Source organism: Amblyomma mixtum, chromosome 3 (assembly GCF_055824585.1).
Source record: "Amblyomma mixtum isolate Tamu chromosome 3, ASM5582458v1, whole genome shotgun sequence".
NCBI lineage: Eukaryota > Metazoa > Arthropoda > Arachnida > Ixodida > Ixodidae > Amblyomma > Amblyomma mixtum.
Window position 1 is genome coordinate 199,044,676 of NC_143014.1, and position 18,113 is coordinate 199,062,788.

The window sequence follows — 18,113 nt, forward strand, 5'->3', positions numbered from 1 at the left end:
ACACACACATGCGCAAAAATGCGCCCACACACAAGTACAAAATAACGCGCTTATAATTGTTGTACGACAGTCCTATATTTCACAGTTCATGGCGAAAGTGTATACGTATACACAAAAGCGCAAGCCACGCACGTGTGGTGGGCCTTTGCTTAGACGTGATGCGAAAGCCGGTAGCGCGCTTGTCCTCCGCCCCAACCTCCAGAAAAAGGAGAGAAAGCAGCCGTGCGGGCTAAATACCGCGAACACAACCAAGGTGCGCACAACGGGGCGCCTTCTCCATTGTCCGCCACCTACGAAGGCGGCGGGGAACATTACGGTTCTCCTCCGAGGCGGCACAGGCGCGCCGACGGTAGCCAAAACAGGCGCCTCGGGGCTCCCGCGCGTCCACCGGGAAGCGTCGCTAAAGGAGCCGCGGCTCGGAACTCGGGACGCGCGACTCCGCAGCGACGCGCCAGAGGCGAGCTGAAGCATCTCGCGCGCTATAAGGCGGGGGAGCGCGCGGCGAGGAATTTGCAATCGGTGTGAGCGGGGAAGACGGAGTGCTCTGAGTTATGGCGGCAGGCGCGAAGTGGCGACAAAAATAGCGGTGTAATTTTCAACTCATGAACACGGTCGCGATGCGCGCGAGACATAAATCTCGCGCGCCGAGCCCCGACAGTGATGGGCGGCCGTCACGTGGCGGCGGCGGCGGCGGCGACTGCCGGAGTGAGTGGGACCGCGTGCTGCGACTACGCTGGATGGAAAGCGCCCTCACCCCCGCCTCCGTCCTCAGCTCCTTGGGAGGCGAGATGCACGGCGCGATATACAGGCAGCCGCGATGCGCGCGCGCTACCGACTGGGCTTCGTACGCCTACCTGGCAACGTATCAAGAGGTCGCGGGAGGCCGTTAACTTACTCACCGCGGAAGCCGAGACCTCCTCATTTGGAATGGCTCTGCGCCCCGCGGTGCGCCGGGAACTGCGGGGGAATTTCTTTGCCGCGTGCGCTTCAAACTGCCCTCGCAGTTGCCTGCATGCGAGCGAATGATATATCGGAGTCGAGTCAAACGATACTGCGCGGGCACTGCTAAATATACCTGGATGCGCATACTCCTCGCCTCCTCTCTTTTCCTTCTGCGGCCGTTGCGTGCTCCGGTTACTTGCGCCCCTTTGAAGGGAGGGAGCATCGGCGACAGCTTTGAAGTGCGAAGGCGTGACAGAGATACCAGAGTAGCAACAAAATTATCGCGGGCGGCTTGAAGCTTGTTCGTTTCCGCTCGTATCGTTTTTGGGAGAACGAAGCTGACGCTTAGGGAAGTGGCACACCGTGGTTTTGTCAAATATCCCAGACTGCGTTCTTTTTGCCATAGACCTTTCCATGGTGCGCACGCGCAGGCGTCAAAACGCCGGCTGACTGTATATACTGCTCCCATTGAGAAAGAGTGCAGAGAGCTCGCGCTACTGCATCCACCGTGTTTTCGCCCAAGGCGAATACAGGGAGCCGGCAGAGAGTTTCGACGCAGAAAGCGAGAACAGGTTAAAGCCCTGCTTCCTTGCGCACGCACGGCTCAACGAGGGGCACGGCTCAACGAGAGAAACAAAAAAAGAGAAAAACACTCGTGCGTGTACTCTATGCAAATGAAAGAAATCTTGCTGGACGCTACGCCATGGAACCAGAAATTAAGAAACTCACTGTGCCCTTTGAGGAGACAAGACCTCACTGTGTCTATCTATTTCGGGTTGGGCGCAAATGAAACATTTTTTTTTTCTTTGGTTCTTTGGGACTCCTCCAAACACAAAGCATTCTATGTATGGGAACAAAACTGCGTTCATGAAACTGCAGGATCAGGCTGCCTCTGAAGATCCGTGCATGCTTAGGCTCGGGGAGGAGCAACGAAAAAAAAAAGAAATCAAGCCTGCCTCTAAAACACGGTCCGAGTGCGCACAGCATAGAGTTCGATCTCTCGCAGCAGCTCACTATCACGTCCTCACTTATGCGTGCGCCCCTTATTAATGAGGCCGGCGGGGGTTCATCGCACTTAAGCCATATGCGTATGCATCATATGCGTATGCACGGCCGATGGTGAGCTCGGCTCCCAGCGGCCCGTAGGCTTCGTCGTGTACGCTCATGCGCCGAAGGGGAATGGAGTGTGCTGCACCTGTCGTCGCTCTCTACATATCGACAGGCGACGAGAACTTCCAGGGCGCGCGGCGGAAAGGCGCAGCTGTATCGGGCTCCCATTTTTCGCACGCGAGCGCCACGAATGACGAATCTCAGCCCCAAAAGAGCCGGCGCGTATGCGCGAAACTACGTATGCGCCCCGCGCGGGCTCGCATATCGGCTCCTGGCTGGAACGAAAATCCCGACGACACGCCGTTTGCTGTCACGCACGTCACTTTCTCGGCGAGTGTCGTCGCTGCCGCGGAGATCCCTTATCGTCTCCCCCCTCGCCCCGTTTTTTTTATCCGTCTTCGCATTCTTTTGGTTACTTTTGATTTTTCGTCTCACTAGAAAAGCGAGACGTCGTCGGGTGTTGGAAGCGGAGCGAGAATTTAGACGTTGCTTTCATTTCCGTTGGTGCCGTCGCTTTCGTGGAACGGGGGAAGTTAATCTGGACGGTTTCCGTGAAATTGTTCCGCACGAACTTGTGCAGTGCGGGGCGCCGCAGTGCAGTAGGCAAAAGCGACAAAAGAAAGTGGAAGAGATAAGGGGTACGACGCAGACATTGACATCGGGAAAAGTTTAACTTCATTAGAAAACATTACGCCCGTGTAACGGAGTTGTTTTAATACTTCCTGCAGAGCATTCTGGTCGTCAGAATAATGACGCCAAAAAGGGAAAGAGAAAAAAAAAGTACTTTCTTCTTGAAAACTCTCGCATGCTTCTAATGTTAGCAGTTCTCCGACTTATGCTCGGTCTTTTTCTTTTTTTTATCCTGTGGATCCTCTGAATTTGATGTACGGAAGCTGAAGGTTTGGTTTGATGAGGGAAACTGCAAAAAAGAGCTACACTGCGCCATGACATAAATTCGCGTTGTGTCTGTTGAGGAATATTCGCGTGGATCTGTTTTGTTTGCTATTTGTAGCGCGTCAAAAGACAAGGGACGTTGAACGAGATGGACACACTCAGCTGGTGTGTGTGTGTGTGTGTGTGTGTGTGTGTGTGTGTGTGTGTGTGTGTGTGTGTGTGTGTGTGTGTGTGTGTGTGTGTGTGCGCGCGTGCGTGTGTGTGTGTGTGTGTGTGTGTGTGTGTGTGTGTGTGTGTGTGTGTGTGTGTGTGTGTGTGTGTGTGTGTGTGTGTGTGTGTGTGTGTGTGTGTGTGCGCGCGCCATTTGGCATGACGTCACACAGCGCGCCTCGCCGCGGAGCCACCGCCGCCGTTTGGTATGACGTCACACCGCTTGCCTCGTCGTTGCTCTCGCCTCCGCCCACTTCGCCAACTGTGTCACATGCCTGATTACACGTCGGAGGATTGGAAAGGAGAGCTCGCGTGCGCCGCAAGCACAGTTGAGACGGCAGTATGGACGGCGACAAGTCTGCTATGCAGAAGGAGGCCTGGAATCGACATCGGAACGAGATGAAGACGAAACCAATCGCCCAGGGAACAGAGGAACAGCGCGCCGAACGACTGGCTAAACGCCGTTAATATGCCGCCACGAGACGGGCACGTTTAACGTCTAATGTCTCGACCGCTAGCAGCAGCGACAGCAGCCGGAGGAGAGACCTGAGTCCTGCTTTCGTTCCTGACATAGCTGATCTAAGCCACTGCGAATTTTTTCTATTCCGTATGCAATCCCCATACAACTTATAACGTGTACTGTGCTGGTTATTTTTCGTTAGCGCCATAGATACCAAGTTCTAATGGTTAACTTTACGCGATGCCGTCACTTGCGAAATGTGCCAAATGGGTTTGCTCCTACTGTTTTGCATCAGTTGTAGGTGTACGGAATCCACCTATTGCAAAATAGCGCCATTAGTTTACGTTCATTGTTTCTAAAATCATCATTCCAGATTTGTGCGATAAAGAGGTTGAAAAGCTTCTATGTAAGGGATGTTTTTCGCTTGCTTTGATGAAGAAATTAAGTTGGCTACCTGACTTCGCAATCGAAATATCAAAGTTGAAGAATATGCCTACTCCGCGGTTAGTTTTTCGATGCGCAATACAGTCTAGCCCGTTTATAACGAGGCCACTTATAGCGAAATAGCGGTTGTAACGAAGGGATTTCAATTTCCCATTCCCATTTTTGCATTGTCAATACATTTTGGGTCCGGTTTTAACGAAGTAAATAAGATCGCGTCAGCGGATATAACGAAGAGATTTAATACCAACCGAAAAATAATCTGCCAATCAACACATTTTTGCGTCCTTGAGGCGATTTTTTCCGCGAAAATAAGAGCAAAATTCGGCTGACGGCGTCCTTTCGTGGCGTCGTCTGCTCTCCTGCGGAGCGAAAGGTTGCTTCACTGCATCGCAGGCACGCCGGTCTCGTGTTGCGCCGTCCTTGAAGGCGTCACGGCGTAGAGCGGTAGAGCACGCCGCGCAGGAGAAAAATGTAAAAAAGAACAGAGACGATTTTTTTTTTTTTCGATGACGTCGCAGAGAGCGGGCGTCTTGGCCAATCGCGGTTCTCTATTTCTCCCAGGCAGTCGGCGCCACGGCTGGACTGCAGTCTGCAGGACGTGTGGCAGCGCGCGCTTTGTTTTATGTCGGTGCCGCGGTGCGCAAGGCAGGGAGAAAGCGCGGCAGCATTGTGCATGTTGGAAGCGTGGCTCATTTTTATCGTTATAGCGGATCGTTGTATGTTGTTTATAAGGACAGAGTTATTCGACTTGATCTTGCTGGTGAACGGACAACTGAGTGCAGAGCGCCTCCGACAGCGAATGCGACGATGCTAGTTGTGCCCCTAAGGCGGTCAGCTCCGCAGCGGCCATCGCAGCTGTTGACACGCTACGGATGTACCTCGGGAGTCCGGAGTTCGACCAGATCTTTGGTTCGCAGTTGGATGGTATGGAAGCCGCAATCCTGAAGTCCGCACTCGCGAAACGTGTTCAGGGGACACTGGACGACTTCTTTCAGCGGCAATAAATCGGTATGCCGATGTTTGTATTTTTTTTTTCGTAGTCCGCATATAACGAAATAGCGGATATAGCGAAGTGATTGCCGATTCCCGCCGACTTCGTTATACCCGGGCTAGACTGTACTACTTCTTTTGGCAGCGTGCCATTTTTTTTAGGCTTTGAGTGAGTGCACCTCTCAACTCACCCAAGAAAAATATTTTTGTCGTAATTTTTTTTAAGTGAATCAAGGGCCAAGGTACCACGAGTTCTAGTAAAGCCTTGCTGATTTAATTCAAATCGTCCGTTGGCAAACAGACGAGCTCGGGCCTGTTGCTGAGAGCAGTTTCTTTTCAAGTATCTTGAGTGCACTTATTGTCTGTGATATTTCGTCTTTATTTGTGCCTCTGCGGATGGGAACCTCGTCAAGTGGAAATTAATTTTATTCCCACTCACTTCATCATTTTGCAATTACGGTTTAAATATAGTGTTACTCTTCTTGTTGTTGTGATGTTGAAAAGAAAACAAAAACGCTCAATAAAACCCTGTTTAACTTTTGTCGACATAGTGCCTAGTTATAAATATACTGCGACTGGCCACTGTGGGCAGCGTGGATTCGTTTTCCTTGGAACTCAGTTAACTGAGACTGAAGGCTTGACATGCTCTCTCGTCACGTGCCTTTCCTCTAAAGCACACAATGCAGTGTTCGCTCTTGGAAAAAAAAAAAAGAAGAAGAAATGGAGGCGTCCGATGGCTGATGTTTCGACTCTTCGGCTGCACTCTCGGAGACACTGCTGAATCAGTCACGCAGAGTGGCGGGCTCCACTACCCCCACGCGTAGCTTCTACTCACCTCTTCAGCGCCACCTAGTGACCACTGGGGAAGGGAAACGCCGTTTGAACGCGTAGCACAGGGCTATAAAGGAAAGCACAACCCAATGTTTTCGAACCAAGTCGCATTCAAGCCTCGTTCAGCGCTGACTGCCCTCCCAAAGCGCTCCGGTAAGCGAATGAGCCCGATTAGCAACGAGCAACCCAGGAACATCTCGAAACTGCGCGTGCTGGACAAGGCGCGTCAGTAAAGCTGCGCTTGGTGTTGAATTAAAGATGTTCTTGCTCTGTCTCTCCCTCTTTCGTCCTCCCTCTACAAGTTGGGCTTTGGTTATCTGGGAGTGTCGTCGCCCTCTCGCCCTGCCAATCTTTCCGTGCTGAATTAAAGACGAGAAAGTAAGAAGAAAAGAAACAAACCTCAATTCCTTTCCAGCGTATCTGTGTGTACTAACCTGAGGCTTAACCTACACTTGTAGAAGTATTCCCAGCGCAGCCAATCAGATCCGAGCCCATCGCATTTCTCGGGAGAGTGAGAGAGAAGGAAAAGTGGAAACAAAGTTGCACGAAGGAGGCTACGAGTAATGTATGATTTAGAAGCCTCAGAAGCCGTGCGAGGCCGAGAATCGGGCGGTAAGTACACTCTTGTTCGCAGAGAAGGCCGAATCACGGACGCACACACGCGAATGAGTAGTCGTGTAGCGGGCGCGCGCAGCGCACCGGTACCGCGTGGACGCACAGCTGAGGCAGATCGGGCTCGTACGGAAAGGATTATCGGGACGAAATAACGCCAGGTAATTCGGAGCGCGCCGGCCCGCGATTGCAGCGCCGCAGCGACTTGCATAATGGAGGAAGCCCAAGGTATTACGCGCGCCGCAAGAAAGCTAATTACGGCGAACCGCGAGTCCCGAGTCTCGCGATTCTTGGGAATCAGGAATTCCGCGCGTCTGCTCGCCCACCGGCCTCTCGGCTTCATGAATCTACCACGGTGTAATTTCGCATGCGCTCGGCTACGGTGGCGCCGGGTCTCCGCCGCGGACTCGACATACCCGAGCCTCGGGCTGCCCCGATTCTATTGAGTTTTGATGACGCGAACCCGCTTCGACTGCCCCTCTCGCCCGCCGCGCTTTTGTCGGCCGGCGCGAAAATTGTGCCGCCTCGTATCTCGTCCCGTGCGCCCCTCCTCCCCATTCGCTCCGTTCCTCTTCCGCGAGCTTTGAAAGTTCGCCGTCCAGGCGGAATAGAAAGGAAAAGAAAGCTGGGAAAAACTTTTTTTAATTAAAGTTCAGATTCCTCTGTAAAACGTTGCGCAGATTGAGTCTGGCCTCGCTTTGAACTATGTTATTTCTTCCTTGAGCCGGTGCCAATGTGCGTGCGTTAACTTGCGTGGTCGGCAGGCGCGTTTGTTTTAGTGGTGCCATTATGGAAGAACTTGAGAAAAGTTATGAGTTGATTTGTACAGGAATCATTCCTTTAATGGATATTACTCGGCTATCGTTCTCTTCAGCTCTGCGATTACGATAACCAACGGCAAGCCCCAGGGCGTTATAGGACGCACCTGCGCAGTATCGTTTATAAGGAGAAAGCGGACGAAGCCAATTTCTGGGCACGCTTCCTATTTTTCTGCCGCCTCTGCCTTATTTACTTCTTCTTTGTGCCCTTAGTCTCACTTCGCCTCCTGAAGTTTGCTTTTGAACACGCGGTTCACTTTACGAAGGAATAGTCTAATAGCTTTCCAGCGACGAAGTTGCTGCGCTCGCTGAGAGGCGGGGGATATCTCCAGCACTCGACAGCCGAGTTCTGGGTTAAAGATTTCATCCTTAGCCGTGACAGTCGGCTATTGGCGAAGTAAAAGGAAGAAAAACGAAAAAAAAAAACAAGGTCTGATGATAAAGCTTCTCGCGTTTATTAGCGCGGCTTGCTATTTATTCTCTTATTTCACAGAAAAATCTAGGGACCGCACAGCTTTCTCAAAATGTTCCACTGCATGTTCAACATGTTCCTTATTAGGAGGAAGAGGAGGGGGGGGGGGGGGGGTAATGATGTTTGGGCACTCTTTCCTCTTTCCTTCTCCTTCAGGTGATAGGGCTAAAAACTCGGCCCTAAAGTAGTACGTACGGTCTGCAAGTGATTTCCAATATCATCTGCGGCGCTTGAAAACGACGCCTAAATTATTTTCTTCACTCAGACCAAACTCATACGCGTGCGGAGACGATATGGCTTACGATATGTAGACGCAGATCTAGTTTGTACAAGGACATGAATCGCCGCCTTAAAACGTGTCTCAGCTGCTTCCGACTCATTGCTATGCCTGGCTGCAGTCCCTCCATGCTTTTGGGGAACATCGTCGTACTGAACACACAGCACAGTAGCGTGCTGTGTGCTGCAAGTTACACAGCACGGTGCGGCACACGTGCTTGCATTGCCTCTAGGGCAGCAGACGCAGCGGCATTGTTTCAGCTCGCGCTCTTATCCGACTCTTGTCCTAAGCCTGACGCATAAAAAGCTGCTGCTGCAGACTTCTGAGCTAAAAACTGTGCCAGTTATGTACTTGGCATGCTGAATATTACGGCTGCCCCGAAGCAATACAGTTAAAAGCAATGAAAGCGTAAGTGGAGGCATGGCTGTAGTTGAGGAAAGCAAGCTTCACCGCATGCAGTCACGCACTGCTGCCAAGACAACTCATACAAAAAAAAGGGGCAGGGGGGAGCGAGCGGGGAAACTAACACGTTTTTCCTTTTCCGTTTACTTTTTTAGTTTAATAAAATTTTGTGTAGGAGAACTTTTCACTCAGTTAATAGTGCGACCACCAGCCCTCTTAATTCACAGTTTTTACAAATGGAACACAATCAAGCAAACGATCCAACAAATTAAGACATCGAAAACCCAAAGAATGCAAATGACTCTGTCGTTCTTATCACGGTATCCGTAAAAAACCAACTCAACTTGATAAATTTTCAAGCCCCCACTCAAGTGTACGCGTTCTTTATTTAATAATATAACCCGTGAGAGAAAACACAAAAATGGGCGGTAACAAGACGACAGTGTTAATATGATGATAACTATCCCGCAGTTGCACCATTTACTTTGCTCGCAGAACTACGCACATATAAGCTTCATGCACGTACAGCAAGAAGCAACGCGAGAGAGAACACGGGAGCGTGTGGCCGCCGCACTTCTCGGACCGCTGTCGCCGCTCGTCGGCGAGATTCGGTGGCAAAGGTGCATGCGCAGTAAGCATGGCCGGCTGCTCTTTCCGCGCATTCCTCGGGTGAAAGAGAAAAAGGGAAGATGCTGTGTAGCATCTTAACACATTCTCGTCATGCTATACAGTTATATGATGCAGGCTCGACACTGCGCATCCACGTCACCAGCATTGGCAGATGCGACAGGGTTGCTAGGATTAGTGCATGACACGAGTAAGGAAGAGAGACACGAACGAGCATTACACAAACGGGTCGCTAAAAAGGTTACGCTGTCACCGCTGCACACGCATAGGGCAAGAATGATTGCTCCGGGAATGAAACGAGGAAAATGTGTCAGGAAGAAACTTTAGTAGAGGCTATATAATGCCACGCGCGGTCATCAGGTAGGACGAAAAGCTGCCACGCCTCATGGTCTTAGTAAAATGTTTTCTCTGTCTTTCAGAAAATGCAGTATGTAGTAAAGGTCGTAATCACTTATTCACGATTGTAATCACTAGCTAAGAAATGGCGGTTGCGGCTTTTTATTTTTTTGCAGAAGTTGATACCAAGCATTGTCGTCTTATACCTAGCGTCTAATTGCTGGAGTAGCCGGATGTATTAGGTGGAATCAACGTCTCCAGTATTAATGAGTAATTTTTCATCTTTGAGACAAGGTAATGTTTTAGCACTGTTTTCTTTTTCATTTCATTTTTCAAAACGAATTCAACGTCTCCACAAGCTGGGTTGCCTGTTGTCTAAGAGAAAGGCGACATTCGTGCAGCGAACGGACGAGGAAGACACGCGTGCGGTGAGGAGTAAGAATGCTTGTGGCCATGTTGCGGTCGATAGCTGCTGCTACCCTTCAGGCAGGGGGAGGCAAGGGGGGGGGGGGGGGGGGGGGGCATTGACAGTGGCAGTTCATAAAGTCTGCCAAGAGCAGGATAGAGAGAGAGAGCGTTAAGAGAGAGCCAAGACCTTAGCGGGGTCTGTCAAAGGAATCGTACTTCCTACATAGCATTCCTCCCGGCCTGGCTCTTCGCTATACTGCTCCTGGAAATCTGCTGTGCGAGCCCCCGTCTTTCCTGAAGGCGCGCTGCCAGCATAGCGCGACTGCAAGCAAGAAAGCGAAAAAAAAAAGTCGCTAACCCGCCCGCCAGTCTGTTGACAGACCCCGGTGGCGCGGACATTTTCTAGCAACGGAGTAGGTTTTTTTCAAAGAAGCCGCACCGATATCGAAACTTTCCGACTCGGGATGACGCAAGCCAGAGCGGCGAAGATTCTTGGAATTGTTTGCGCCCTCGAACAAGGCTACCGCGGCGATGGGCGTTTTTCGGCTGTGTGCTTTTGACTGCCTTTAATTGTTCCTGCTTCACGCCCGTCGCCACAAAGATTTTGAAGTATGTCACGGCTATTTGTCAGAATTTTGCTTCTTGTTTGAGTTTTCATTTCTGTTTTCTTTTGTTTGTCTGTTCCTCAGTTATTCGAAAACGTGGACGACAGGAATGTATCGGGACGTTCTGCTCAAGTGAGAACACAAGACAGATCGTTTCCTTCCGTTAGTACTATAGGTGCCTCGTAGTTTACATAGTTCGTTTTTCTTACCAATAATTCCTGTAGAGCAAACGACGCTCGAGCGCTCTGGACATGTCTGATGAAGTCAGTACTTTTCTGTCTCTAAATTTTTGCGGTAATAAACTTGACATCTAAACCGAACCTAAAGTAGTAATTCTGACACACGTATACGTTGCGGTCGATAGCTGCTGCTACCCTTCAGGCAGGGGGAGGCAAGGGGGGGGGGGGGGGGGGGGGGGATGACGCAGCTTTCCTTTATTTAGCTTTCCTTTGTAGCCGTATGGCTGCGTTCGGGTGGATGCCAATGAGTAATTACTCCCTTATTAAGTATACTGCATCCAGGAGTGATTTTTCCTTATTTCACATTAATTGATTGCTTTTTAGTCAGGGAAAATGGTTTCAACTTTCAATTTGAAGGCCTCAGAGTGTGAGCAGAAACGCCACACTCCGCACTTTTCGGAAAATTAGCGATATTCGAATTTTTTTTTTTTCTTTTTTTCCCTACACATTGAATGATGGGCATGCGAAGCCCTAAAATCACCCATTCCGGCTATCGCGTGCGATGGTATAACTACTGCGGATGCGAAACTTAACTTCTGGCAAGGCCGCATAAATTAAACGCGCGGTCAACGCGCGACTTTTTGATTAGGCGCTCATGTTACAGGAATTTCGATTACGTTGCTCATTCTTTTGTACACTTTCTGAAGAGCGGGCTTTAAAAGAGTCTCCTTAGCAGAAATGAAGCCATTGAGCGTTTCTCGTGACGCTCAAACACCTCGTCGTTAAAATTTTGCAATATCCGCCAGTAACAAGCTGGTTGATTCGCTTGTCTGCGTCGTTTACTTTCCGTCCCGTGTGTTCCCTGTGCGCTATTTTTTACATCATGGTTGATTCGGAAACAATATCCAGTTCTTGCTAGAGCTCAAGCACTACTCTTTACCACTGTAAAGCCTGGCGTTTCAGCTCTAAAGAGAAATGTTTAGATGTTATTCGCTTGCCTACGTCCTCGCCGTTGTCGCTCACTGTTATTGTGATTTGAAGGAAGGACACTTTAAAAACGACGCTGGTTGATTTTGCAGTAAATGTTTATAAAGTGGTTGGGTTTTAACGTAGTTAAACAGAGCAGACGTGCAAAAGCATTCGCTCATTCTTCGCCTCTTTTTTTCTCGCATCTGCATGTGCACGCAATCGCGTTTCTCGCTCTTCATCATCCTCTCTCCACTGGGTGGCAGCTGGCGCGACGCTCTTCCGAACTTTCCTGAGCGTGCTCCCATTGGCTGCAGCTTGCACGACGCCCCTCCGAACTAACCCGAGCGTGCTCCCATTGGCTGCAGCTTGCACGACGCTCCTCCGAACTAACCCGAGCTTACCCGAGTTACTCTGATCACGCAAGGCAAGATTCTTGCTCGGAGTTGGCATGTCTGGAGTAGTGCTTCGCTCTAAAACTTGAAATTAACTCAAAAGTAAGGAAAACTTAGGCTGCTGCCACTGAAGTAACAAAATAAGACTTCAATGATGGGTTCGATACTTTGACTTTGAAGCGATAGTGTACCAAGTATAACCTGATTTGATTCTGCTACTGGTTTAGCAGAGTAAAGTCTCAGCAGGTTCAGCAGAATCAGGTTCAGGTTCAGAAGTTTCACGTCCAGCAGAATCAAGCTTACTATCTCTCGTCCTCGGATTTGCCTCTGATTACCTCGAATCACTTTGAAAATTATAAGAAGCGATAATAAAAATAATAAATTTTCATTTTTTTTGCCGCTATGTGCTGCCGCTGCTACTGCTCTCCGTGGATGAAGAAGAGAAGAGGCAAGTGCAAGGGCCTGTCGACTGGTACCAACTGGGCCACTGCCCTTATCGGAAGGCAACCGAAAGGAATATGAAAGGAACGATCGAAATAAAACACGCGCTCAATCGAACGAAAACCTCGTCCTCCGAACTGACGAGTGCTGCTGCTGCTTCTGCAATAGACACCGCTAGTATGTGACTTCAACTGAAAATTAAGGGACGTTGACACAGTTTTCTAGACACTTCATCGCTGTTGTCTGCTCAGATCCCAAGGTGTCTTCTTTGGTGTTCACTGTGATGCCTTGCGAAACTGGAGATGCTTTCAGGGCAGAGCGTCCGAAGCGATGCTTTTATCCGATTAAAAGAAGAAGCAGGAAGAGACAATAGCCAACGCCGCCCGAACTGCTGTGCTTGCTGGGAGGAAATGTAGGCAGTTCACAAGAGCCCACTGCCGCAGCAAGGCCCGCCGCCCGCCATCTTTATGGCTCTCAAACAATCGCAGACGAGTGCGCGTTCGCGCATTACCACCTGTTAGAGGTGCGCCACGGTAGGGACGCCGGGGAAACAAGGAGGAAGGATGAGGTGGTGGAGGGGGCGTGTGTGCAGGATGAATGGCAAGGAAGCAACAAGAAAGCGGCCGGCGCCGACCACCAAGCCTCACGCAAGGCGCACCGAGCTAGCGCAAGAATTTACGAGCGCCTGCGGCGTGCGGGGTTCAGTGTATACACGCCAACGAGCCCACGCTGTACTACGAACGCGTAAGAAAGTGAAACAAGAAATCACCAACGAAACGACGTTATCCTTACGAGCTTTTCTTGTCGCTCTTTTTCTTTGTTTTTTTTTTTCTTTCTAGGCGCACACGTACGCTTAGCCAGCGCCATGACTTTGTAGCCGGCCCGCGTTAGAGCCGCGATTGCCGTCTCGCCGCAACTGCGTGTGCCTCTCCTAGAGGCCCGCGGCAGAGTCGAGGGACGCGCCCGTGCGTACATGTAGTTAGGGGCGAACAAAGAACATGCTCGGCTGGCCGGATACCTCGTAAAGCCAAGGTCATGACAAGGAATGCCAGCGGGCCATTCTCATAAAGAACAAAATAAATGTATGCACACGTATATAAAGCCGGCCCCGGACGCACAGCTGAAGCTCGTCGTGGCGGGTTATGGGCCAAACTTTCTGGAAAGAGACGGCGTTTGCGTGAACGCAACTCTTGCAGCTAGTTTTAGAGGGTGCGCACGTTCGTGAGGATGCCCGCGTTTATTGTCATGCGCAAAAAACGGAAGGTCTCATCATCCCGCGTCCCTTTCCTCGCTCGCTCTTTCTGTTTGAAAACTTGCTCGTCTCTCGTGAAGGAGGCGTGGGCCGAGACTGTGGTGCTTATCTGTGTTGCTGTCTTTAGCAAAGGGAACAAACAGCCAGCGCAGTAAAACGACGCGAGCTTTCTCGTAATCCGGAAGCGCAGGCGGGAGCCCGTGAGTAAAACTTTCCCAGTTTTGGAGGCCATCCTCATCGTCTCGGCACGCTGTCTTTTCTTTCCTTTTTTCCCGCAATAAATGTAATTTGCCTGTGATGAAAGTGTAACGTGGATTCGTTTGGTTTATTCCAGGTTTCCCCGAGGACCCAAGAGACTAACACCGCGTCAGTGGTAAGTCTGTTTCCCATTCTTGTCGGCATGCACGTTAGGATGGTTCGTTCTTGCTTGGTATTACGCGAAAAACATCGTTAAGTATTTCTATTTTCTGAGAAAGAATCCGTTGAGGGCATCTTTCTTTCTACGACCAAATATTGAAGCTTGAACTATTACACTTTTTTTTGTCCCTGGCACTTAGTACCTCGAAGACAATTGATGCGATCGACTACGTGACCATCTATTGAGCTGGGAATTTGCACTTGGTCCCTTACATTCAGAAGAGATATCTAAGATTGTAATGTGCACTGAAATGTCAACTTTTCATCACGTGAAATGCAGGGTGAAAACGAGTCAATACTAGACAAAAATAAAACACAGAAAAATACCAGGTGCAGATAGTAGCTGGTGATACAGCTATCGGGTCGCATTTGTCAAAACTTGATCCCACCTGCATGCCGAGAACTCTTAGCTCACCGGTCGCGACTGTTTGCTTTCGCTTTTTGGGTTTGGACAAGATACCTGAGCCCATCATGATGATACCTTTTATGAACAGTAGTGGACATCGGGTGGGCGGTTACAAGTTCGTGGCGCGACGTATGAGGCATTGCTATGATGTGTTTCACACGAGGCGTCTGACTAGTAGCACTGCCTGTCCGCGACCTCACGCCACGAACCCAAAGGTATTCATCCTTGTAATCTTGCCCCTACCGCGTAAGCCATGGACAGCGGTAGAGCAGGAGCAAACTCGGCAGACGGCACACACGCGTCCACTTTGTACGCGAGCGCGCTTAGCTCTAATCGCCGAGCGCGACCCCCGCGTGAGTTACGCGTGCGGTCTCGGCTCTGCCTGCTGGGCGCCGCGCGGGCCGCTCGGTGGACTCCGGCGCGTTGCAGGCTACAGCGGCCGCGCAGATAGGCACCGCGGTGAAATACGGCGACCGGCGCGCGTATCAGCCAGGTACGCCACCTGCGCTCTTCAACGGGCCAGGTATACCCGCTGGGCGGCTGATTTACGGCTCGCGAGCCCGTGGCCGCCATCCTTAAACAAAGGCGCCAGCAGCAGCGGGGACTAGGAGGGAGCCAGATAAGCAGGAATGTCGCCGCCACTGCGGGAGCCGCGACTTCGGCAGTCGGCGGCGGCGACCTCCCTGTCCGGGGTCCCGCGGTGGCCGGACTTGTTTGCGGACGGCTTACAGGAAGATAGGCGCCGCCCTCCGCGTTGCAGTCGCTGCCGTAAGACCGGTGCTGTCGCGGCACGGCGCGCGTACGGTTGAATTCACGCGATGTGCGTCGTGTGTCCCTCTGCGAGCGGTTTGTACGCGCGGAGCAACCGGAAGAGTGATGCTGCGCGCCAAGCCCTGCCGGAAGCGCAGTCGGCCGCGAGATGTGGATGCGGAGAGAAGGCCCATTCTGCTTAGGCTTCTTCAGGCGCAGGCTTCCGTGTTGGTTTCTCTTCTTTCTTTCTCGACCTTTCTCTCTTCTCGAGGACAACGAATTGCTTGTAGGTGCACCTTGATTAGAGGCGGAAAAAGAAGAAGAAAGGGACAGGTTTAGACTAGCTACATTTAGATTAGGTAGGAGGGAAAAAAATAAGCACGCGTAGGCTACAGGTTGTATCTGGCTGATTTTTTTCTGCTTTCCGGTTTTAGACCCGGCGTGAAGCAAGTTTGTACAAACGGAAGGACAGCCGTTTATGCATGGGGCCGTGGGAATCCCGTGTCTTGCCTCATATTTTCTTGTTCGTTTTCCTCTAGAAGGCTCCATTCACTGAAACATTAAAAATAAAACACTTCGTCGGTGAAGTTTACGGGGTGTAAAACTGTGTGCCGTAAAAAAGCTCGTGGAATTTTTTTAGTTACACAAGCTTTGTTTAAAAAGCAAGGTTATGTCTAAACACGCCTAATAACGACCCCGTAGGGTTCTTGGCGTTTCCCTCAAATGTATAAGTAATTTTGACCTGCAAACCGCTCAGAAACAGGTGCTTCGAACTTAAATATAAATCTGCCAGCCTGACAAGCCTGGAATATGCTACTTCGAATAAATAGTTCTGACCCTTTACTACCAGCAGATAATCTAGGGGAATAAAAGAAATGTAAATGTTCGCCCCATGCGAAAATTTCATCAATGGTGGGCCGACCACATCCGGTCGAAACTGTGTATTTTTACGCGCCTAGTAGTCCTGCAGGTTATGAAGGGTGCTGTTATGGAAGGCTTCGGATACAATCTAAATGGGATTGTTCAGCGCCCACCGAAATATCATCATCACTCGAGCGTTCTCGCATATCGCATGAGGCGAAGTACGTCTGCCGCGGCTGAGAATCGAGGTTGCTAACACGTCCCCAGCAGCAACTCCCCCCATCTGCTCATCAACTGCGACGGGCAACGCAACCGGTCAACTTAAATCATTGTATTGCAAACAAGAGTTCAGAATATTTATTTGTCTCCCCTGCTCAGCCGTTATGGAGCACAACGAGCTGGGACCTATCAAACAGAAGGCATCGTTGCCATGAAGTCATATTAAAAGTGTGCTATCCTTATCTTGGCTTGACGTGTAGATTTTCGCATGACTGTTTTGTCCTCTGTAGTTTAAACAGATTGCCAAACATGCATCTATGAGGTTAGCTGGCATTCTCATCAATAGGCATAGCTTCTCAGGGCCATGAGAGCAGATATGCATCTGCAGGCACTCAAGTCGAGCTTTCATGTACATCGCTTTTAATTGTGAGGCAGCTGTAGAATATTGCAAGCTATTGTTAAAAACATCTGATGGAAATGGCCTGATCTTCCGATGCATAGCAAAATCCTGCTTTTAAAGTTTGTTCAGCGCTCACGCCAAATGATCATTTCGCCACCGAAAACAGCAGCCTCGCCAACACTCGTAGAACATATGCTCTAGAGAATAGGGCCCCTAATAACAGGCGTGAGCCAATAACATCTATTCCTCGTGAACTGAGATTCAGATTTCATCAGGAAATAATATTTTGCGGCCCTTGTGAAATATTTATCGTTAAAATATTGGAATTCACCGACAACGAGTATAACATAAACTTAGTGCAACTTAGGTTCACGACTATACCTACAGTGCGAAGACTTTTTTTGCGATGTTTCACGAAAAATAACACAGCCCTACGAGCACTGTGTGACTGCAGCAACGCTATCAGTTCGTAAGCGTCGCTATATAATAGCGCTACATTGCAGCGCCACTAAAATTTTTTCACAAACTAACCAACCTGCTGGTTTCAAAGTCACGTTGCAATATCATGTTATTCGAAAGCAACGCTTTTCGAGTGTTCTTCGCAGCCTCAAACGCCCATTTATTTTCAGTCGACTATTTGCTGCTTTCGCTGACATCTGTTAGGAAAGTAAACAGAGCACCAACAGACGCAAAGTAGAGCATATTGCGATCCGCAGGTATACGTAAGATACAAAGAGGATAAAAAAAGTGCGAGCCGCCTGCCCGATAATAATGAAAGGAAAAAAAAGGAAAAGAAAGCGCAGAGCCGCCAGCGGAATGTCAGCGTGTGCGGCCGCCTTCCTGGTCATCGTCGGCGTCGTCCGGGAGATGAAATCGACCGCGACTCGACATGTCAGTTATCGCCCGGAGAAAGTGTCCGCCTTCCGGTCACCGTTCCCCTGAGCGGACGAGGTGCCATCGATTGCTGCGCTCATACAGCTATCGGCTGCCCGGCTGCGGGTATAAGGCTCTCCGCAGACCTCGAGCCTGATTAGCTTCCTCTCGCTGCTGCCAGCCGAGCATCCGCCGCCAGATGAGCAACCGACCACCGGGCGGTTGTTTTTTCGGACACTACGCTATAGGTTGGCAGTGGGATGCTCGGCAGAAGACAGAGGCCGCGTTGGCGGATCAAGCTCACGGTTTCAGTGCCAGCGCAAAGCGGCTTCCGTTCTGGCCGCGCCACTACGCGCTCTATCCTTTTCAAATTGCTGTCAAAGCCGCTAAGCCCGTTGGACCAACACGCTTTGCGGGCTGAGCGCTGTTATTTTCCTTTCTTTGTAGATCCCCTCTTAATGTATGTCAAAGCCGGTGTCTTAATGAGACGCGCGCATTATTAATGGGGAGCTTGTT

General features: G+C 50.3%; 1 protein-coding gene across 5 annotated transcripts in view; it reads left to right on the plus strand.

The window, feature by feature from the left end:
* Positions 1-18,113, plus strand: part of Ddr (discoidin domain-containing receptor 2) — a 608,941-nt gene that overhangs the window by 332,015 nt on the left and 258,813 nt on the right. For all 5 annotated transcript variants that reach the window (XM_089582433.1, XM_089582432.1, XM_089582436.1 and 2 more), the window contains one exon: positions 14,006-14,044. The gene's annotated coding sequence lies outside the window, so the exon portion shown is untranslated. The remainder of the gene's footprint in view (positions 1-14,005; positions 14,045-18,113) is intronic.